Source organism: Ranitomeya imitator, chromosome 4 (genome assembly GCF_032444005.1).
Source record: "Ranitomeya imitator isolate aRanImi1 chromosome 4, aRanImi1.pri, whole genome shotgun sequence".
Taxonomy (NCBI): Eukaryota; Metazoa; Chordata; class Amphibia; order Anura; family Dendrobatidae; genus Ranitomeya; species Ranitomeya imitator.
The window spans coordinates 67,185,400-67,193,265 of NC_091285.1; the positions used below are offsets into that span (position 1 = coordinate 67,185,400).

A 7,866-nucleotide genomic window follows, 5' to 3' on the forward strand; every position below is an offset into this window, starting at 1 on the left:
TGCTCCAATCACCCCCCCTGCACTCCGATCCACCCCCCCCGGTGCTCCGTTCCACCCCCCCGTGCTCCATTCCAGCCCCCCCGTGCTCCGTTCCACGCCCCCCGTGCTCCGTTCCACCCCTCCCGCACTCCGATTCCCCACCCCGTGCTCCGATCCCCCCCCCCCGTGGTCCCCCCCACCCCATCATACTTACCGATCCAGCCGGGGTCCCGTCCGTCTTCTCCCTGGGCGCCGCCATCTTCCAAAATGGCGGGCGCATACGCAGTGCGCCCGCCGAATCTGCCGGCCGGCAGATTCGTTCCAAAGTGCATTTTGATCACTGAGATATAATCTCTCAGTGATCAAAATAAAAAAAATAATAAATGACCCCCCCCCCTTTGTCACCCCCATAGGTAGGGACAATAAAAAAATAAAGAAATTTTTTTTTTTCCACTAATGTTAGAATAGGGTTAGGGTTAGGGTTAGGGGTAGGGTTAGGGGTAGGGTTAGGGGTAGGGTTAGGGTTAGGGGTAGGGTTAGGGCTAGGGTTAGGGTTAGGGCTAGGGGTAGGGTTAGGGCTAGGGGTAGGGGTAGGGTTAGGGTTAGGGTTAGGGCTAGGGGTAGGGTTAGGGCTAGGGTTAGGGTTTCGGTATGTGCACACGTATTCTGGTCCTCTGCGGATTTTTCCGCTGCGGATTTGATAAATCCGCAGTGCTAAACCGCTGCGGATTTATGGCGGATTTACCGCGGTTTTTCTGCGCATTTCACTGCGGTTTTACAACTGCGATTTTCTATTTGAGCAGTTGTAAAACCGCTGCGGAATCCGCACAAAGAAGTGACATGCTGCGGAATGTAAACCGCTGCGTTTCCGTGCAGTTTTTCCGCAGCATGGGCACAGCGATTTTTGTTTCCCGTAGGTTTACATTGAACTGTAAACTCATGGGAAACTGCTGCGGATCCGCAGCGTTTTCCGCAGCGTGTGCACATACCTTTAGAATTAGGCTATGTGCACACGGTGCGGATTTGGCTGCGGATTCGCAGCAGTGTTCCATCAGGTTTACAGTACCATGTAAACATATGGAAACCAAATCCGCTGTGCCCATGGTGCAGAAAATACCACGCGGAAACGCTGCGTTGTATTTTCCGCAGCATGTCAATTCTTTGTGCGGATTCCGCAGCGTTTTACACCTGTTCCTCAATAGGAATCCGCAGGTGAAATCCGCACAAAAAACACTGGAAATCCGCGGAAAATCCGCAGGTAAAACGCAGTGCCTTTTACCCGCGGATTTTTCAAAAATGGTGCGAAAATATCTCACACGAATCCGTAACGTGGGCACATAGCCTTAGGGTTAGGGTTGGAATTAGGGTTGTGGTTATGGTTAGGGGTGTGTTGGGGTTAGGGTTGTGGTTAGGGGTGTGTTGCGGTTAGGGTTGTGTTTAGGGTTATGGCTACAGTTGGGATTAGGGTTAGGGGTGTGTTGGGGTTAGTGTTGGAGGTAGAATTGAGGGGTTACCACTGTTTAGGCACATCAGGGGTCTCCAAACGCAACATGGCGCCACCATTGATTCCAGCCAATCTCGTATTCAAAAAGTCAAATGGTGCTCCCTCACTTCCGAGCCCTGACGTGTGCCCAAACAGTGGTTTACCCCCACATATGGGGTACCAGCATACTCAGGACAAACTGCGCAACAATTACTGGGGTCCAATTTCTCCTGTTACCCTTGTGAATCAAAAAAAATGTTTGCTAAAACATAATTTTTGAGGAAAGAAAAATGATTTTTTATTTTCACGGCTCTGCGTTGTAAACGTCTGTGAAGCACTTGGGGGTTCAAAGTGCTCACCACATATCTAGATAAGTTCCTTGGGGGGTCTAATTTCTAAAATGGGGTCACTTGTGGGGGTTTCTACTGTTTAGGCACACCAGGGGCTCTGCAAACGCAACGTGACACCCGCAGACCATTCCATCAAAGTCTGCATTTCAAAAGTCACTACTTCCCTTCTGAGCCCCGACGTGTGCCCAAACAGTGGTTTACCCCCACTCATGGGGTATCAGCGTACTCAGGAGAAACTGGACAACAACTTTTGGGGTCCAATTTCTCCTGTAACCCTTGGGAAAATAAAAAATTCTGGGCTAAATAATTATTTTTGAGGAAAGAAAACGTATTTATTATTTTCACGGCTCTGCATTATAAACTTCTATGAAGCACTTGGGGGTTCAAAGTGCTCACCACACATCTAGATAAGTTCCTTTCGGGGTCTAGTTTCCAAAATGCGGTCACTTGTGGGGGGTTTCTACTGTTTAGCCACATCAGGGGCTCTGCAAACGCAACGTGACGCCCACAGAGCATTCCATCAAAGTCTGCATTTCAAAACGTCACTACTTCACTTCCGAGCCTCGGCATGTGCCCAAACAGTGGTTTACCCCCACATATGGGGTATCAGCGTACTCAGGAGAAACTGGACAACAACTTTTGGGGTCCAGTTTCTTCTGTAACCCTTGGGAAAATAAAAAATTCTGGGCTAAATAATTATTTTTGAGGAAAGAAAACGTATTTATTATTTTCACGGCTCTGCATTATAAACTTCTATGAAGCACTTGGGGGTTCAAAGTGCTCACCACACATCTAGATAAGTTCCTTTGGGGGTCTAGTTTCCAAAATGGGGTCACTTGTGGGGGGTTTCTACTGTTAAGCCACATCAGGGGCTCTGCAAACGCAACGTGACGCCCACAGAGCATTCCATCAAAGTCTGCATTTCAAAACGTCACTACTTCACTTCCGAGCCCCGGCATGTGCCCAAACAGTGATTTACCCCCACATATGGGGTATCAGCGTACTCAGGAGAAACTGGACAACAACTTTTGGGGTCAAATTTCTCCTGTTACCCTTGGGAAAATAAAAAATTGCAGGCTAAAAGATCATTTTTGAGAAAATATATATTTTTTTTTTTCATGGCTCTGCGTTATAAACTTCTGTGAAGCACTTGGGGGTTCAAAGTCCTCACCACACATCTAGATTAGTTCCTTTGGGGGTCTAGTTTCCAAAATGGTGTCATTTTTGGGGGATCTCCAATGTTTAGGCACACAGGGGCTCTCCAAACGTGACATGGTGTCCGCTAATGATTTGAGCTAATTTTCTATTTAAAAAGCCAAATGGCGTGCCATCCCTTCCGAGCCCTGCCGTGCGCCCAAACAGTGGTTTACCCCCACATATTGGGTATCTGCGTACTCAGGACAAACAGGACAACAATATTTGGGGTCCAATTTCTCCTATTATCCTTGGCAAAATAGGAAATTCCAGGCTAAAAAATCATTTTTGAGGAAAGAAAAATTATTTTTTATTTTCATGGCTCTGCGTTATAAACTTCTGTGAAGCACCTGGGGGTTTAAAGTGCTCACTATGCATCTAGATAAGTTCCTTGGGGGGTCTAGTTTCCAAAATGGGGTCACTTGTGGGGGAGCTCCAATGTTTAGGCACACAGGGGCTCTCCAAACGCGACATGGTGTCCGCTAACAATTGGAGCTAATTTTCCATTCAAAAAGTCAAATGGCGCGCCTTCCCTTCCGAGCCCTGCCGAGTGCCCAAACAGTGGTTTACCCCCACATATGAGGTATCGACGTACTCGGGAGAAATTGCCCAACAAATTTTATGATCCATTTTACCCTACTGCCCATGTGAAAATGAAAAAATTGAGGCGAAAAGAATTTTTTTGTGAAAAAAAAGTACTTTTTCATTTTTACAGATCAATTTGTGAAGCACCTGAGGGTTTAAAGTGCTCACTAGGCATCTAAATAAGTTCCTTGGGGGGTCTAGTTTCCAAAATGGGGTCACTTGTGGGGGAGCGCCAATGTTTAGGCACACAGGAGCTCTCCAAACGCGACATGGTGTCCGCTAACGATGGAAATAATTTTTCATTCAAAAAGTCAAATGGCGCTCCTTCCCTTCCGAGCCTTACCATGTGCCCAAACAGTGGTTTACCCCCACATGTGAGGTATTGGTGTACTCAGGAGAAATTGCCCAACACATTTTAGGATCCATTTTATCCTGTTGCCCATGTGAAAATGAAAAAATTGAGGCTAAAAGAATTTTTTTGTGAAAAAAAAGTACTTTTTCATTTTTACGGATTAATTTGTGAAGCACCTGGGGGTTCAAAGTGCTCACTATGCATCTAGATAAGTTCCTTGAGGCGTCTAGTTTCCAAAATGGGGTCACTTGTGGGGGAGCTCCAATTTTTAGGCACACGGGGGCTCTCCAAACGTGACATGGTGTCCGCTAAAGAGTGGAGCCAATTTTTGATTCAAAAAGTCAAATGGCGCTCCTTCCCTTCCAAGCCCTGCCGTGCGCCCAAACAGTGGTTTACCCCCACATATGAGGTATCAGAGTACTCAGGACAAATTGGACAACAACTTTCGTGGTTCAGTTTCTCCTTTTACCATTGGGAAAATAAAAAAATTGTTGCTAAAAGATAATTTTTGTGACTAAAAAGTTAAATGTTCATTTTTTCCTTCCATGTTGCTTCTGCTGCTGTGAAGCACCTGAAGGGTTAATAAACTTCTTGAATGTGGTTTTGAGTACCTTGAGGGGTGCAGTTTTTAGAATGGTGTCACTTTTGGGTATTTTCAGCCATATAGACCCCTCAAACTGACTTCAAATGTGAGGTGGTCCCTAAAAAAAATGGTTTTGTAAATTTCGTTGTAAAAATGACAAATCGCTGGTCAAATTTTAACCCTTATAACTTCCTAACAAAAAAAAATTTTGTTTCCAAAATTGTGCTGATGTAAAGTAAACATGTGGGAAATGTTATTTATTAACTATTTTGTGTCACATATCTCTCTGGTTTAACAGAATAAAAATTCAAAATGTGAAAATTGCGAAATTTTCAAAATTTTCGCCAAATTTCCGTTTTTATCACAAATAAACGCAGAATTTATTGACCTAAATTTACCACTAACATGAAGCCCAATATGTCACGAAAAAACAATCTCAGAACCGCTAGGATCCGTTGAAGCGTTCCTGAGTTATTACCTCATAAAGGGACACTGGTCAGAATTGCAAAAAACGGCAAGGTCTTTAAGGTCAAAATAGGCTGGGTCATGAAGGGGTTAAACAAGTTCAATTGTTCTTATCTGTTCTTTTCTGTAGTGTTTCACTTGACTGCTGCCTGATCTTCAAACATGTCCTCCAGTGAAGACCTGACTGCTTCCAGGGTGGACATGACACTGATTATGCAATCACATTTGATATACTGATTGGTATGTATTGACTAGCAATGCTTCACATGTGGTAAATCATGCATTTTCTTCACAAGAACCTTCCAGTGTGGAAGGACAGGAGCAGTCAAGTGGAAATGAATCTTCCCAGGGTCGTCCAGTTCAAATTCCTGAAGATGAAAGACAGGGTATAAGTATTTTTTTCATTATCAGACTTGTAATTAGATTTTTTTTAAGTTTTGTATATTTAAAACTGTATGATGAAATTATTATTTTTTTTTTATATTTGATCTATAGGTTCGACAACGAGAGGAAGGTCAACATGTCATTGACAATGACCTACTCATTACACTGGTTCAAGAGCGTGTAGCATTGTGGACCCCTGTCATCGTAATCATTCCAACTCAGTATTGATTTGATGACTCTGGGAAGAAGTGGCTGTTGGATGATTGGGACCATGCAAGGACAAAAGTCAGAAATGATTTTCGTAAGTATAGAAATGTGGTCTATGTTTTGCTGAAAATGTTGTCTTTTTTACAATTATTTTTTTTTCTTCCCCCTTCACAGTGAAGAGAGTAAAAGTTTGTTGGCGTTCGATGAAGGATCACTTCAATAAGGATATCAGACAGTAGATATGGGTTAAAAGTGGTGCTGCTCCAAAGCTTTAGAAGTATAAATATAATCGCATGCTGTTTTTTCTGAGGCCTGTGCTTGCTCAACAAATGTGAGTATCTTTTCTGCTGTCTGAAATATAAACTTTCTAAAAAAATTTAGTTATGTTTTTCTTTTATTTTCCACACAGAACCTGGAGCAGCAATAAAGAAACCTGGATCTTCCTCTGTTGGAGTGTCCCCTCATCGACCAGCAAATGAACAGTTCCAATCATCCACCAGCGATGTAGCAACTGGGCAGGCTTCACAGGCTGGGGAACAGGCAGCCGGTCCATCAGGTTTTCCCTTCTCCCAGCCCTCTGCCTCTGCTTTTGTTGGGACTTCTCGTCAGTGGCAGAGGGCCTGGGAGAGTTCAGACATGCCCGAGTTTATTCACTTAAGTTCGGTCTTCCAGGATGGGATGCACGTGATTGGGGATAGACTGGACAGTGGGTTCACTCAGGTGAATACTAGTGATGGGCGAGCACTAAAATGCTTGCGTACTCGGCCAGAACATCCAGCCCAATGTAAGTCTATGGGAGACCCGAGTATTTTTACCGCAATCCCCCCGGGGGTCCTTTTAAGGTCTAGAAACGTCTGAAAATGATAGAAGCACTGCTCAAATGACACAGGGACATCATGGGGATCGCCCCTGGAAGCATTCCTGACTCCTAGTTCACAGCTTTAATCATTTTCTTCTGAGATTCATGCCATTTTTCATGCATTTTGGGGTTCATACTCCTTTGTTTTATACATTGGCAGGAAGGCAAGCCCTGCTGCATAGTCAGTCATATGCACCCCATTCTGCCTTGGAACCCACATACTGGATGGGCCCATGAAAATCCACTTCACAATATGCATTTTGTACTCCGTACTCCTTGGTTTTTCACATTGGCAGGAAGGCGAGCCCTACTGCATATTCATATGCACCCCATTATGCCTTGGAACCCACATACAATTTGGGCCCATGAAAATCCACTTCACAATATGCATTTTGTGCTCCATACTCCTTTGTTTTATATATTGGCAGGAAGGCCAGCCCTGCTGCATAGTCAGTCATATGCACCCCATTAGGCCATGGAACCCATATAGTGGATGGGCCCAGGAAAATTCACTCGTATTTTTAATGGTATCATGGTTCCCTCTTTGTATAATTATTTACTGGAGAATTTGGCAATTTTATTTGACATGTTTTTAACGCTAAAGTTCAGATACGGCTTTAAAAAAGGCAAATACTTGAAATACAAGGCAATTTTATTGCAAACTACAAAATTCAAAGAATAGTATGATTGAATAGTGTGAGTGCGTAAACTTATGTGTTAACATACACAGGTTAATAAGTCAGTCACGAAGTGTTTTGAATATTAAAACCAAACCTTTAAAGGGAACCTGTCACCCCGTTTTTTCAGATTGAGATAAAAATACTGTTAAATAGGGCCTGCGCTGTGCGTTACAATAGTGTATGTAGTGTACCCCGATTCCCCACCTATGCTGCGAAATACATTACCAAAGTCGCCGTTTTCGCCTGTCAATCAGGCTGGTAGGGTCAGGTGGGCGTGGTGACATCGCTGTTTCTTCCCCAGCATTCCGTTGGTGGCATAGTGGTGTGCAAACTCGGCTTTGGGAAAATGGCCGCCGCGATCTCCATCTGCGCACGTGCGGCATCCCGCGGCCATTTTCCTGAAGCCCCGTGCAGCAGAGCACTCCATCTGCGCACGCGCGGCCTCAGGAAGATGGCCGCCCCCACCGATGACAAGGGTAATAGCGCAGATCGCGCGCTTTTACTTCACCTGCGCGCAGTGGATTCGGCACTTGGACATTCGCACACCATAACGCCACCAACGGAAAGCTGGGGAAGAAACAGCGATGTCACCACGCCCACCTGACCTGACCAGCCTGATTGACAGGCGAAAACGGCGACTTTGGTAATGTATTTCGCAGCATAGGTGGGGAATCAGGGTACACTACATACACTATTGTAACGCACAGCGCAGGCCCTATTTAACAGTATTTTTATCTCAATCTGA

At 44.7% G+C, this 7,866-nt stretch overlaps 1 long non-coding RNA gene across 1 annotated transcript; it reads left to right on the forward strand.

Moving 5' to 3' along the window:
• The first annotated feature begins 5,501 nt into the window (after nucleotides 1-5,501).
• Nucleotides 5,502-7,250, forward strand: LOC138673945 (uncharacterized). Its single transcript, XR_011320385.1, has 3 exons — nucleotides 5,502-5,676; nucleotides 5,757-5,913; nucleotides 5,992-7,250. It is a non-coding gene; the product is annotated as an uncharacterized lncRNA (long non-coding RNA).
• The last annotated feature ends 616 nt before the right edge of the window (nucleotides 7,251-7,866 follow it).